We start from the raw sequence: 15,145 nt of genomic DNA on the forward strand, positions 1-15,145 counted from the left end.
GTCATCTGAGGAAAAAATTAAGCTTGATTCTTATGTCTTGCCATACATGGTTAACCTCAAAAAGATATTTAAATGCAAAAGTTGGAACAATAAAACTTCTAATAGGAAAAAGAGGAGAATTTCCTCATAATTTCAGCATGGTCAAAGCCTTTCTCAAATTCAGAAGCCCTAAAGAAAAGATTAATAAATTCAACTATGTGAATATAAAAATATGCATAACACAAACATCAGTTAAAGAGAAATCAGAAGACAAACAACAAAATGGGGAAAATATTTATATGCAACTGAACTTTTTCTCTAATAACTAAGTGGCCCATGCATGTTTATGTCATTATTCTCAGTACTTTTCTGTATGGTTGAAATACTTAATAATAAAAAATGAATTAATTACTGTGTTAATTAATTCCATGCTATGGAATGTGATGCTATTAAAACAAATGCTTTCCAGCTAGATACCTACTGTCATGCAGAAATGTCCATGATGTATTAACAGCATCTTATTTTATTTTAGTTTAGTTTAGTGTTTAGACTGAATTATTTATATTAATGGACACATTGTGTTATTGAAATGTGACTTCATATGGTTTTCCCCTTAAAGACCATACTAGCAGGTACAAAGACACGGAGATGTCTATAGCCTTCAGATGTTTACTTGAAAAGTTTGATATTGGTTTTCCTTATCTAGCTGAGGATTCACAAATTCTCCATAATCAAACTGACATCTTTGATAGATGACTAACAAAATTTTTAACAAAATTTTAAAAAAGATTTTATTCATTTATTTATTTGAGAGAGAGAGAGAATGTGAGCAGGGAGCAGAGCAGAGGGAGAGGGACAAGCAGATTCCTCACGGGGCGCAGAGCCAGAGGTGGGTTTTCATCCCAGGACCCTGAGCTCACGATCTGAGCTGAAATCAAGAGTCGGATGCTTAACTGACTGAGCCACCCAGGCGCCCCAACTAATGAAATTTTCAGTAATCTAAGGATCTCCCCAAGGAAGAGACTTACAAATAGGACACATCACAGGAAGGATCTGGAATAGGTGATTACAGTTACAGTGACCCAGGAAACGTTGTCTGTAAAGCATGATTCTTGACACAAGGGGCCCTTATGGGTGGGATGCCCAGAAGAACTTGTATTCTTGCAACTCCTGGGTGGCTCAGTCAGTTAAGAGTCCAACTCTTGGGGTGCCTGGGTGGCTCAGTTGTTAAGTGTCTGCCCTCTGCTCAGGTCATGATCCCAGAGTCCTGGGATCGAGCCCCGCATCGGGCTCTCTGCTCAGCGGGAAGCCTGCTTCTCCTTCTCCCACTTCCCCTGCTTGTGTTCCCCCTCTCATTGTGTCTCTCCCTGACAAATAATAAATAAAATCTTAAAAAAAAAAAAGAGTTCAACTCTTCATCTTGGCTTAGATCTTGATCTCAGGGTCGTGGGTTCTAGCTCTGCATTGGGTTTCACATGGAGCCTGCTTAAAAAAAACAAAACAAACAAAACAAACAAAACAAAACTCATTAGGGGTGCCTGGCTGACTCAGTCATTTGAGCATATGGCTTTGGATCTTAGGAGTCATGAGTTCAAGGCTCATGTTGGGCATGGAGCCTACTTAAAAAAAAAAAAAGAAGAGCTTATATTCTCTTGATAAGTTTTTGTGTTATCAGATGTAGATCTTTCACTCCTATTATTGTTCCTTACTGAATCTTGAGAGATCTGAAATTTTGGAATGATAGAGGAAGCACCATATTCATCTTGATACTTCTTACAAGATTTGGAATGATGCCTCACGTGGTAGAGTTTAGTCTGTTTAGCATAGTATCTGCAGCTGTCCGAAAACTTCCTCGCAATAATTTCAAGGTCTAAGGCCAATTCAAGACCTGCTCTCTCTCTCTTCTAGTCCCACTTCCACTACAGAGGGGACATTGTACTCCACTTTCTCTCATGGCAGTTAGGCTAGGTCCTCGTGGGCATTTTGAGCACTTCCTGACAAGGCAGTAGACATCATCTTCTGTGTGGAACATGGCCGTGGACAGCTCCTTGGCTATGGAGGTGGGGGCATTGGGGGATCAAGGCGGTGGTGGAATTAGACTCTCCATGAGTACTATTTTTTTTTTTTTTAAAGCCTCTGCCTTTGGCTCAGGTCATGATCTCAGGGTCCTGGGATCGAGGCCCGCATTGGGCTCTCAGCTCAGCGGGGAGCCTTCTTCCCTCTCCCTCTCTCTCTGCCTACTTGTGATCTCTGTCTGTCAAATAAATAAATAAAATCTTAAATAAATAAATAAATAAATAAAATCTTAAATAAATAAATAAATAAATAAATAAATAAGAGATGATTAACCCACTGAGCCACCCAGGCGCCCTCTATAACTATTAACAGCATTTTAAAAACCTGGAAGAAGAAACCTCAAAGTTAACCTCCAAAAATGTTGGTCATTAAAAAATTTTTCTGGATTTACCAAACTATTACTAATGTTAGCCATTTCATAGAAGGAAGAATTATGCTTTATACTTTCCAGGTTCCTTCCTTCCTTCCTTTCTAAGATTTTATTTATTTTTTTGACAGAGAGAGACACAGTGGAACAGAGAACACATGCCAGGGGAGAAGAAGAGGGAGAAGCAGGTTTCCCGTGGAGCAGGGAGCCAGACCTGGGGCTTGATTCCAGGACCCTGGGATCATGACCTGAACCGAAGGCAGACGCTTAATGACTGAGCCACCTAGGCACCCCTGGGGTTCTTTATTTCTTTAAATAAACATCGATTACTTTTACACTCTCCCAAAACAAGAGAAATATTTCCATTTTAGAAAAGAAAAAAGGAGATCTTTGTGATTATGGAAAGCTGACTAATGAACCACAGAGAGATAGTCTCTGTTCACAGGAGGGTTCACAGGTGAGGGGAGCAGGTAGGTGCTTATCCTGATCTGATGCCTGCCTACAGAGGATGTCAGTGCATTGAAGAAGATGCTTATGTCAGTCCTGTTGAAGAAGACACTGACGTCAGTCGGATGCGTAGCAGAGTTCATGGTGTGAGATGTGTACAAGATAGCATTAGGAGCTTGCAGAATGTTTGCTTTTTTGGGATCACACTGTAGAGAAATGGGACTATAATTGGAGCCCAGCTAGGCAGGAAAATATCTCCATCATCGTGCACTATATAGCCTCCTCTCCATGGTTGCCTTGGTCAGAGGGATTCCTCGTAATTTTGATGACATCACCATGAAAACATCACATGTAGACAAAGTGGACACTGGTTCAGGATGCATTTGTGGTCCAGCTGGGCTCCTCTTGGGAGAATAACTGAGGAGGAGTTAGAGGGGGTTTGTGCTGTGGACAAAGTAGGAGCTTACGAGGGGACATGTACGAACTGTGCCTTGAAAAACTTCTTGTGGGTCACAGGATTGCTGAGTTCTTCACCGGGAAGACTTCTAATGAAGGTGCAGCAAAAGTTCTCAGTTTGGGGGGTTCTTCTTGTCTTCTGAAACACCTAATAAATTTAAAAGATGGTTCTGTACAGGTTGACAGTTCTTTGTAAAGTTGAATGTATACCTACCCTGTGATCCAGGGATTCTAGACCCAAGTATTTACTCAAGTGAAATGAAGACCTCAGTCTATAAAAAAGACTTATTCAAGAATGTTCATAACATCATAATGGTGAAGGGCTGAATGACTTCCCCTTCATAAGGTCAGGAACAAGACAAGTATGTCTGTTCTTGCCCCTTCCATCCATATTGTATGGGAAGTTTGTGGTCAAAAAAAAAAAAAAAAAAAAAAAAGGCAAGAAAAAGAAATAAAATGCATCCAGATGGGAAAGGAAGAAGTAAAACTATATCTATAAGATGACATAATCTAAGGCATCTGTAAAAAAGTATTAGAACAGATAAGTTGAGCAAACTATAGGATGCAACATCAATATACAAAAGTCAATTCCATTTCTATACACTGGCAATGAATAATCAAACATGAAATCAGAAAAAAATTCCATGTACAAGAACATAGATAAATTTAACCAAAAAAAGTGCAAGATTGAAAGCTAGAGGAGCCCTAAATCGATAAAAGGACATTCTGTGCTCACTGATTAGAAGATTTGGTATTGGGGCGCCTGGGTGGCTCAGTTGGTTAAGCCTTCAGCTCAGGTGGTGATCCTGGAGTCCCGGGATCAAGTCCCACATCGGGCTCCCAGCTCCATGGGGAGTCTTCTTCTCCCTCTGATCTTCTCCCCTCTCATGCTCTCTCTCTCTCTCTCAAGTAGATAAATAAAATCTTTTTTTTTTTTTTTAAAGAAGATTTGGTATTTTAAAAATCTTTTAAAAATGCCAATACTGAGGGCGGTGGGAGGGATGGGGTGGCTGGGTGATGGACATTGGGGAGGGTATGTGCTATGGTGAGTGCTGTGAATTGTGTAAGACTGATGAGTCACAGGGCGCCTGGGTGGCTCAGTGGGTTAAGCCGCTGCCTTCAGCTCGGGTCATGATCTCAGGGTCCTGGGATCGAGTCCCGCATCGGGCTCTCTGCTCAACAGGGAGCCTGCTTCCCTTCCTCTCTCTCTGCCTGCCTCTCTGCCTACTTGTGATCTCTGTCTGTCAAATAAATAAATAAAATCTTAAAAAAAAAAAAAAAAAAAAAAGACTGATGAGTCACAGACCTGTACCACTGAAACAAATAATACATTGTATGTTAATTAAGAAATTTTTTAAATTAAAAAAATTGAGTTAAAAAAAAAAGATTTCTAGATTCAATAAAATCCCTATCACAACCCAGCTGGCTTTTAAAATTTTTTTGGGGGGTTGTAGAAATTGACAAGCTGATTCTATATAGCAAGGAAGGGGATCCAGAAGAGCTAAAATAACTTTGAAAGGAAATAAAGTTCCTGATTTCAAAATTTATTACCAAGCTACTGCGATTAAGACAATGTGGTACAGCATAAGGATAGACATATAGATCAAGGGATTAGAGTTGAGAGTCAAGAAATAAACCAGCATGTTTATGGTTCATTGATTGTTTGACACGGGTGTCAAGATAATTCAATGGGGGGAAAGAATGGTTTCTTTCAAAACTGATATTAGAACAACTGGATATCCACATGTAAAAGATTGAAGTTGTACTGCTACCCACTCCATACACAAAAAATTAAAATAGATCCCAGATCTAAATGTAAGAGCTAAAACTGTAAAGTTCTTTGAAGAAAACATAGTTTTCTTTTTGGGGTGATGAAAAACTTCATAATGTAGATTATAGTGATGGCTGCATACCTCTGTGAATATAATAAACATCATTGAATTGTGCATCATTAATGAGTAAATTTTATGGTATGTGAATATATAGCAATAAAAATATTTAATAGAAGAGTGTGTATAATAGCTTTATTCATAATAGCCAAACACTGGAAATAATCCAACTGTCCATTAGCAGGAGAATGGATAAACAGGCGTAGTATATTCATGCAATGGTTTATTACTCAGTAATGTAAATCAAGGAGTAAGTCATTTAAAACATTGGTATGCCTCAGAAACATTATGTCGAGCAAAAGAAGCCAGACACAGAAAGGCACATATTGTAGGATTCTACGTATATGAAGCTTTAGAACAGGCCAAACTAATCTACGGAGACAAAAATTACAACAACGGTTGCCTTTGGCGTGTGGTGGAGTATCAGCTGTGGATGAGTGCAGAGCAGTACTGGTGATGAAGATTTCCTGTACCTTATTGAGTGTGGATCACCTGGGGAGATTCATTTATCAAAATTTATTGAACTATGCACTTAACAATATGCATATTTTATGGCATGGAAATTATACACCAATAAAAAAATATTGCAGAAAAATTCTGGGATTAAATATCTCAGAGGACCAGAACTGGGAAATGAAAGTAAAGTGGTGAGCAAAGCTAGGACCTCAAGTTGGCTGGGTCCTGGGACCTGAGGCTGTCAGTAGCTGTCAGGAGCTCTGATCCTGCGGGGTAACTCCACTCCATGGGATATGGGAGGATTTGAAGCCAGAGGCTAGATCAGGGCAGAGCTATCTGGTCTCTGAAAGAAGAGGGAAGAACTGCTGGTTGACAGTTGTAGGCCTCGTAGGCTGGAGGATGAACACAGGTTCACAGCTAAGAGTTGAACTAAGCCTCAACCACAGGGCTCAGGAGTCAGATCTGTGATACCTCTAAAACTGTAGGACTTGAGATTCAAACATAAGACCTGGTTGTGGACTGTAACTGTAACCTGCTAACTGGAAGGAGTGGTAAGTTGAATTCTCTAGAAGTTGAGTCTGAGACAGAGATTTTGGTGCAAGCGATTTACTAGGGGCTACTGTGTGGAGAGGGGAGGGAGGGTGTAGGGTAGGAAAGGGGAAGAAAGTAAGCAAGGATGTATTGTGTGTTAGGGTTCTCCAGAGAAACAGAACCAATAGGATTTTATCTTTCTATCTATCTACCCATCCATCCATCCATCATCATCTGTCTAGGGAACTTCTCCAAGGAATTGATTCATGTGCTTATGGGGCAGACAAGATCCAAGATCTGCAGGGTGAGTTTGCAAGCTGGAGACCAGAAACGATGGTATAGTTCCAGGCTGAAGGCCCGTAGGCTTGAAATCCAGGAAGAGCCAGTGTTTCAGTTTGAGTCCAAAGGCAGGAAAAACCCAATGTCTTAGTTTGAAGGCACTCAGGCTGAAGGAATTTTCTCTTTCAAGGGAGGGTCAGCCTTTTGTCCTATTCCGCTCCCCAGTGGATAGGATGAGGCTCTCCCACACCAGGGAGAGCAATCTGCTTTTCTCAACCTAGAGATTCAAATGTTAATCTCATCCAGAAACCTTCACCGGAATCGTGTTTGACCAAATGTCTGGACACTCCATGGCCTAATCAAGTTGACACATAAAATGAACCATCACAAGCTCCCAGCATGGGCTTGCCCCCACAGGGCCTCTTAGGCATGAACTGTATCACAAAAGTAATCCCAATTTGAGGCAAAGGGTCTGGTTTTTTTTTTTTTTTAAGATTTTATTTATTTATTTGAGAGAAAGAGAGAGAAAACACGAGCAGGGGGGAGGAGCAGAGGGAGAGGGAGTAGAGGGAGAGGGAGAAGACTCCCCGCTGAGCAGGAAACCCGATGTGGGGCTTGATCCCAGGACCCTGGGATCACAATCTGAGACGAAGGCAGACACTTAACTGACTGAGCCACCCTTGGTCTGGTCTTTTGTGTCCCCATGTCAGTGAGGCATCTTCCAAATTAAACCCAGAGTAGTTCTCCGGGGAAGGGAGCATCCAAAGCTCACAGCAGATAGAGGAGGGGCGCACCAGCAGGCAAAGGCTTCTGGGTAGGGCACCAACAACATGCTGTACAGAAGCAACCTCAAGATTTCTATAGAGGGATGGAGGGGCACAGATAGAGAGAGAGAGAGTGTGACAGACAGAAACAAATCTTTATGACAAACTAACAGAAAATTTCCCAGTGAAAATGAGCATGCAAAACCAAATTCCATAGTCCAAGGAAAAAAATATAATTCTAAAACAATGACCAAGATCAAGAATCAAAACAAGAGCTCTGGGTGCCTGGGTGGCTCAGTGGGTTAAGCCTCTGCCTTCAGCTTGCGTCGTGATCTCGGGGTCCTGGGATCGAGTCCTGCTTTGGGCTCTCTGCTTGGCAGGGAGCCTGCTTGTGATTTCTCTTTGTCAAATAAATAAATAAAATCTTAAAAAAAAAACAAAACAAGAGCTCACTTGAGATGAACTCAATATAATAGTGTAGAAAATACTTTCCAATAAATGTGCTGATCTATTTTTCAGGAAGTAATAACACCCACTAAAATAAAAGATTCTAAACATGTACTGACGCCAGGAAGGGCTGATCCTACCAGAGGTGTTAAACGAGATACACATGGGTGTCAACAGTAAACTTCCTTCTAGAACGGAACTCATTTCTATTTTGAGACCCCAGTTCTCTCAGAGGCAAAGACATAATCTCAGTCAGTTCAGTGTCTCACCTATTCCCCCTCTCCTCAGTACCGTGTGGTGTTACATTTTTGGGAAAGGGACTCTGGTCTTCGTCATCTGTTGATGTCAGGACCTGTGGGGAGATACACTCCAGCCTGTCGGGGCCTCAAGCATCCATCCATGAAGTGACCCGCTGAGTTGACAGGCCCTTACATCCAGGATTTATCAGATCCTTTGGCACTCCTCTTGTGACCTGGGAGACACTCCATTTTCTCCTGTTGTCCTCTGTGGCCTCAGGAGGCTTAGTGAGGCTGCTTCATGCTGCTACTTCATGCTGCTCTAGCTGGCATGGGAGACCTTCCTACTGCTCTCCACTCTGGGTCCTGCGAACCCTTGGAGGCGGCCTTGGCCCATGTGTAGACACCCACGCTATGCTGTTTCCCCACCTACCCCGTGAGGGGGACCTCAGGGATCTTGCTTCTTCCCCAAGCTTGGCCTTGGGAATGATGGCTCAAAAAGCCCCATTTGCTGAGATATCAAAACCTTGGTGGGGATGCTATTATGCTGCCTAACCCCAAGGGCTTGGTCATGGGAGGTAGCCATGCTAGAAATCTTCTCAGGACTCAGGGATGCTCACACAATCTGCCCGTTTTGCTTTCCTTCTGACTCCTCTCCTCCTCTGTCTCAGCATGTCGAAGTCATTTGCCTCTGGGGCCTCCTCCAAAGAAGTTGAACCTGGAGGGCAAAGGTGAGCATGTGTCATATCAAGAATACAGACCGGACATGTTTATGTTAAAAATGATCAGAAATTCAGAGGTGGGGGGCACCTGAGTGGCTCAGTCAGTTAAGTATCTGCCTTCGGCTCAGTTCTTGATCCTGGGGTTCTGAGATCGAGCCCCACATCGGGCTCCTTGCTCAGCGGGAAGCCTGCTTCTCCCTCTCTCTCTGCCTGCCACTCCCCCTGCTTGTGCTCTCTGTCTCTGTCAAATAAATCAAATCTAATAAATAGATAAGTTAATTAATTAATTAGTTAATTAATTCAGAGGTTGGAGTAGACAAAGAAGAGGAGAGAAGATAAAAAGATGGGCAACCTATACGGATGACAGGAAAATGTCTTGTGAAAACAGGAATACCTAGGGGCACCTGGCTGGCTCAGTCGGAAGGGCGTGTGACTTTTGATCTTGGGCTTGTGAGTTCAGCCTCACATTGGGTGTAGATATTGCTTGAAAATAAGATCCTTAAAAACCACCCTGGAATATCTACTATTCAAAACTACTGAGCTTATGCTGTGCCGCATAGAGCACCCCTAGCCCACAATCTCTTCAAAGCTTCTATAAAGTTCGAAAGATAAAAAGGCCCGATATGGGTGAGGTTTTTGTGAAACTCAAGGGACTCGGCTCCACATTTGAGTCAAGATACTGCAACAGGGTGTGTGGGATGGTGAGATCATTCACGAACTGAACCAATTCAGTGGAAGCAGAGGTAGAATGTCTAGCCAGAGGAAACTGAGAAAGTGAGCCCTCCAGCGGTTCACAGAAACTTGGGAAGGTTTTGAAGACAGATCTTATCAGATTCATCAACAGAAGGACATCTGCCCTCACGTCTGTGTCAGACCTGCCGGAAGGAAAGCTGGAGACACGTGGACGCCCTCTTTGCCTGGGGACACAGTCACGGAAGGCCTCTTTCACCCATGACGCGTCGATTGAGAACCTACTAGGGGCTAGATGTTCTGGCATGGGTACCGAGGACGCAAGAATGAAGGTCCCACGGAACTGGCCCGTGGAAAACAAATACGTGGCCTATTTCAAGCTACGTGCCATAGGGAGGGATGTAACTGCAGAAGGGATTAGCAGCCCCTGCACAAAGCAACCTGAGGGCAGCCGAGCTCTTGGAGCACATGCGGGAGCTTGTTCTCTGTCCTACGCATTTCCTCTTCCGAACCCAGGGCTCACTGAACATTTTGCCAGCGCGGTCCTAATGTGCAAGTCTGCATTTCTGACACCGTGCCCTGGATATTTATTTGTGTCCTCTGCCTAATTAAAAGTGGGATGTTTCTCTTCTTTGTCGGGTAGTGATCATGGTGGGCTACTGTTTGGGGAGCCCAGGGCCACACTGCAGAAGCTCCCTGAGGACCACTCGCTGACATCGGGCAAGCACAGGTGAATTCTTACCAACAGTGTCTCCAAAACAGGAAATTGCCCCTCATCTCAAAAACCCCTGGGTGAGATAACTGCCTTAGCATCTAGAGTTAGGACTGGGAACAACAGGTTCTTTTTGGAGAGGGGCCTCTGTCCCAAAGAGACCGTGAGATTCTCGGGACATTTAGTTTGAAGATGCATGGATTTTGGGGGAATGTTTTCTCCAAGTGGGAGCTGGAAAGGACAGTTCTCCCCCTCCATTTTCCATAATAACAGCAATCAAAATAAAACAAATGTTGTAAGTTTCAGGCATTGAAGAAGGAAATAAGCTTGCATCTTATAGATTCCTACAACAGGAATTCATGGTATCCTGACACAAAAGGAATTTTCTTAAGAAAAATTCCTGCAAAAAGTCCTAGCTTCTACTTCCCTTCTTTTTTCTTTTTTAATACTTTATTTATTTGACACACACAGAGAGAAGGGGGAGTAGCAGGCAGAGGGAGAGAGAGAAGCAGGCTCTCCTCTGACCTGATGCGGGCCTCGATCCCTAGACCCTGGGATCATGACCTGAGCCAAAGGCAGATGCTTAACCAACTGAGCCACTCAGGGGCCCCCTTCCCTTTCTTTTAAATGAATGAACAAACCCAAATACTCTGAGACCACTCAGCAGAGAGAGGTAGCTCTGCCCAGCAGAGGCCTTGCTTATCTGCCGGAATCACTGGGGGAGGACAGAGGATAGGGAGGCTGGGCCTGAGCCCGGGATTTGTCTGTGCTGCTGACTGCCTGTGTGACTTTGAGTCTGCGTTTCTCCTCTCTGGACTCAAAGTTCTCTGCCTTCATGGTACAGATGAAAATTTGGCTATTTTATTTTGTAGTTCCTGAAGTTCTGTTTAGTTCTCTCACAAATCTGTGAGGTCTTGTCATAGTTTCCCATCCCCTGCAGACATTGTTTATTGGTCTTTAAATATTGTATTTATTTTAAAATACATTTTGTAATTTCAATATCTGAAGCCTGAGTGGGTCTGCTTCTGCTGGTTCTAGTCTATATCGTTTTGGTTGTGTGTGTGTGTGTGTGTGTGTGCCTATATTTGACTGTGACTGTTCTTTGACCCTGAAGATTATTTGGGGGGATTTCCCAAGGTGTGGGATGAAGCTGCCCTTATTCCAAAGAGGACTGCTTCTGTCAGACACAAAGGGGCATTACCAGTTTTGCACAGGACCTCAGCTCACAGCCTGATGTTTAGTGGACTACCTCAGGGATGCAAGTTTAGACCACAGATCCACACAAGGGCTGGCCTATGCTCAGAACCTCAGGGAGGGGTCATATCACTTATTCCTGTCTCACTGCACAGTCACGCACTTGTCCCTACATCCCCTGGGATTTAGACAAGGGAAGGTGGTTTCCATTTGATCCTAAAGATCAGAGCTCCCCAGCGTAAAGTGGGCCTGGCTCTTACTGGACCTCCCAACCTTGAAGACCCCTGCTCCCATGTCTCACGAAGAAACCCCAAGACAGTTTCTAGTTTCACCGCTGGTTTACTTTGGATCGCCAAATGCAAACATGTCTCTAAGGATTTATTTATCTCTTTCTTACTGTTGCATCAATTTTTCAGGGCTCTCCGATAAAGGGTTGTCCGTTTCTCTTTATCATCTTATCATTTTTTTCTTTATATATTTTATTTTATGCATACATGTTTAGGACTGACCTATCTCTTTGATGAGGAGTAATTTCAACATTTTTGTGGTGACTTTCTATTCCTAAAGATGCTTTCAAGATTAAAGTCTGGTTTTTCTTGTTTGCAGGGGCTATCACTGCACTCTGGCAACTACGGGAGGAATGCTCTGGGTGGTGGTTGCTCTGTCAGCCTGGGGCCTTATGTGAAAACAACAGGGAACCGCAACCTCCAACTGATGGCAAAGGATGTAGCAAGAATGAGAAATAATCTCGTTTTAAACTACAAAGATTTGGGTGTTTTTTGTTATGAGATAGAACTTAGTCTATACTGACTGATACAGAAATATTGGGCTAACGCCTCAACAATGTTATCTTCATTATATACAATCAAAAGAGACACTTCACATCAGCTTCCTGGACACCTCTGCAGCCCAATGTTCTCAACACTGTCCATCCCCATTACTCACATGTCTGGAACTGGCCTTACTCTCTCATGGCTCTGGCTGTCTGCAAATATGGTCAGCTTTACCCAGCACATTTTCCCCACACTTCAGGTGGCCAAATCTTATCCTTTAGGCTTCAGGGTAGAGACCTACAGCAGATGCAGAAGATACTTGCCCAAGTCTCCATCAGGGAATGGTTTTTTTTACCCAGTCTCCAGCGTCTGTGAGCACTGGTTGCAACCTCATGGATGCCCCTCTCTCCCCTTGTTTTGGGCTCCCCTCCATGAGTCCCTCAGAGCACAGCTAGGTCAGCTGCTCTCATGATAGCCTGCAGCCAATGGCTGGCTGGCATGGCTTCAGGTAATAAGTCTGGCCGCCCTGACTCAAGATGAGATCAACTTCGTGGTACAATGAGGACGTGTGTTTCTCTGGAACCAGCCGCCCAAGCTGCCTTACCGCCTGACCTCAGACATGGGAGCAAGCCCAGCCAACAGTGGTAGAGCCCTGTCCAGACCGGAATTGCCCAGCAGAATTGCGAACTAAGTCAACAGTGGCTGTTCTCAGCTGAAGTTAGTCTCCTGGCTTATCTTTATTCCCCTGCCCATGTTCTTCCCTCACTCCCTTTCTCCTCGGCGCCTCCCCTCTATAAATTCCATGCACTTGAGCTCCTGTCTGAGGTCCTGCTGGCCCCTGAACTGTGAGCCCATCCTGCGCTGCTCTGCCATGGTCCTGTTCCGGTCATGGTGACTGTTCCACGCATCCGGTCACCACGCATGGAGTCTGCCTGTTTACTTACCTCTCCTAATAACTATAAACCTCTTGAAGGCACGTGCCTTGTTCTTATTATTGCTACTGAGAGTAGCTCCATGCTCTTGAGAGAGGGGATGGTAAAGTGGTTACCATTTTATCCTCAATGCTGAGCAGGCACGAGGTCCTCACTGAGAGTTGAGGGCATGAATGAGCGCTGACCCGGATTGAGCCAAGAGACACAGGCTATAAGCACTTTTGTAGGGCATAAGGCAGACGAATAACATTTCCACAGAGAATGGATCTTGGAGACTTTTTCAGGTGCAGAGACCAAGGACTTCAGTGATAGAATTTTTGTACAGAAGGGATAAATCAGTGTAGAAAAACATGGGAGCAGAAAATGGCAGAATTTTGTTACCAAGAGAAAGAGGAGCATTTGAGACCAAGATGACGTTGAAAGTTCCTACTCAGTGAGGAGGGATTCAAAGTCTGGTTTGCTCCTTTGCACAGTGTTATCTGTTATGTTATCTGTTCCCATACAGGACCGTGCACACTGAGCTCTTTTTTTTTTTTTTAAGATTTTATTTATTTGAGAGAGGCAGAGACCATGATCAGGGGAGAAGCAGATTCCCCACTGAGAAGAAGACTTGATCCCAGGACCCTGAGATCACGACCGAGCCGAAGGCGGATGCTCAACCGACTGAGCCACCCAGGTGCCGCCCATACTGTACTTTAAAGCAGGAGGAGAAGGTGGTTATTCTCAAAAGCACTGCTCTGTTTGACCGCCTCAGATGGGAGGCTCCTTCCCAGCTGGTAAGAGTTCAGAGTGGAAAGAAATCGGATGATCATCACCATCTCCTTTCTCCATCCTCCACCTCCATCCTCCTGAACAACCAGAATTCCGTCTTCCAACCAACCAGGCTGGTTTCTGTAGAGTTTGTAACGAGACTGACTTGAATCTGCTAACCTCAAGACAAGGCCTTGAAGATGAATGGATTCTAGTAAACACCTCCCTTGTTTCAGCTGATCAGGAAATCACAGAATCTTTGAAAAGAAAGACAAAGCCGGTCCTCTACCCAGATGTCTCTCCTCTGGCTTTCTTCCTACAGATCCTGAGGACAGCGAAAGTCCCATCTAGTAAAAAGATTTGGTACGTAGTTTCTAGGCCATCTCGATTTCCAAGTACAAATCGGTGGAAGGTTCATCAAGGTCCCTGAGGGCTCTGGGAGGAGCCCGACCGCCTGTGGTCCACTCAGATGACCTTGTCAGTGTGTCTGCTTGAGTGCTTTACTCTGTTTGTTCTTTGCAGATGTGTGTGCTGGTGTTTACTGAGGATGGTGGAATGTGGGCAAGTGAGGCCAGTCACCCACATAGAGAGTTCCGAGGTTCTTATCATCCCAAGGGCTCAGTGGAGTCAGTGAGCCGTGCTTCTCCATCTGGCCCAGTCTTCTCAGCCAGGCTCAGCTCAAGGGAGTGACAGTCACCATCTTACTGCTCAATGGCATTCCCACGACGTCTCTCTCTGCTCACCACTTTCAGAGAAACCTGCTGCTCACGGAACCTTCCTGCTCAGTTCCTGGGGGAGTTTGCTGAGTGTCAAAGAACAGATTAAGGCCACGCTCTACAACAGTGGGTTTTACTGGGGAGGGACGCCTGGTGTGGAGGCCTCCTCGCTTTCTGACCTGTGTCCACTGGGATCCCACATATTTGGGCTGTTCTGATCTCCACAAACACGCAAACGACTCTGGATCACTCACGAAAACCTGGGGCCACAGCTCACACCTGGCCTGATGGTGGCCAGGCAGCATGGCTGAAATAGTGTCTTGTGTGTTGAGTTTTCTCAAAGGGAACACAAAACTATCTCCTTGCAGACTAATCAATCAAGGCAACCTTTCCGTGGGGAGAGAGTGGGGCCTTTGTCGGCAAGAGACTTGACTTGTAGTTTCAGCCCCCATAATTTGGGGTAAATCACAAGGTTTCCTACTTCTCAGTTTTCCTAAACTACCAATTACGTGGCATATCACCTGGCTTATTTTTTCAAAAGGTTTTTTTTTTTTTTTTTAAAGATTCGGTGAGATACTGTATGCAAAATAAAACCTTAAAAGTACTGTACAGATATTTGTTATTATTGTCATTGTTGTTTTATTATGATTATTAAAGCACCATTGGAGTTTAGGGCAGGAGCCTAGAAACTTCAGAGGAGAACAGATGCTTGGACACGAAGTTCAGGAC

General features: G+C 44.2%; 1 pseudogene; it reads right to left on the bottom strand.

The window, feature by feature from the left end:
- Window positions 1-640: 640 nt before the first annotated feature.
- Window positions 641-3,346, bottom strand: LOC116869628 (annotated as a pseudogene).
- Between the last annotated feature and the right edge of the window lie 11,799 nt (window positions 3,347-15,145).

This window comes from Lontra canadensis, unplaced genomic scaffold, assembly GCF_010015895.1.
Source record: "Lontra canadensis isolate GAN:19392208 unplaced genomic scaffold, GSC_riverotter_1.0 scaffold20, whole genome shotgun sequence".
In the NCBI taxonomy this organism is placed as follows: domain Eukaryota; kingdom Metazoa; phylum Chordata; class Mammalia; order Carnivora; family Mustelidae; genus Lontra; species Lontra canadensis.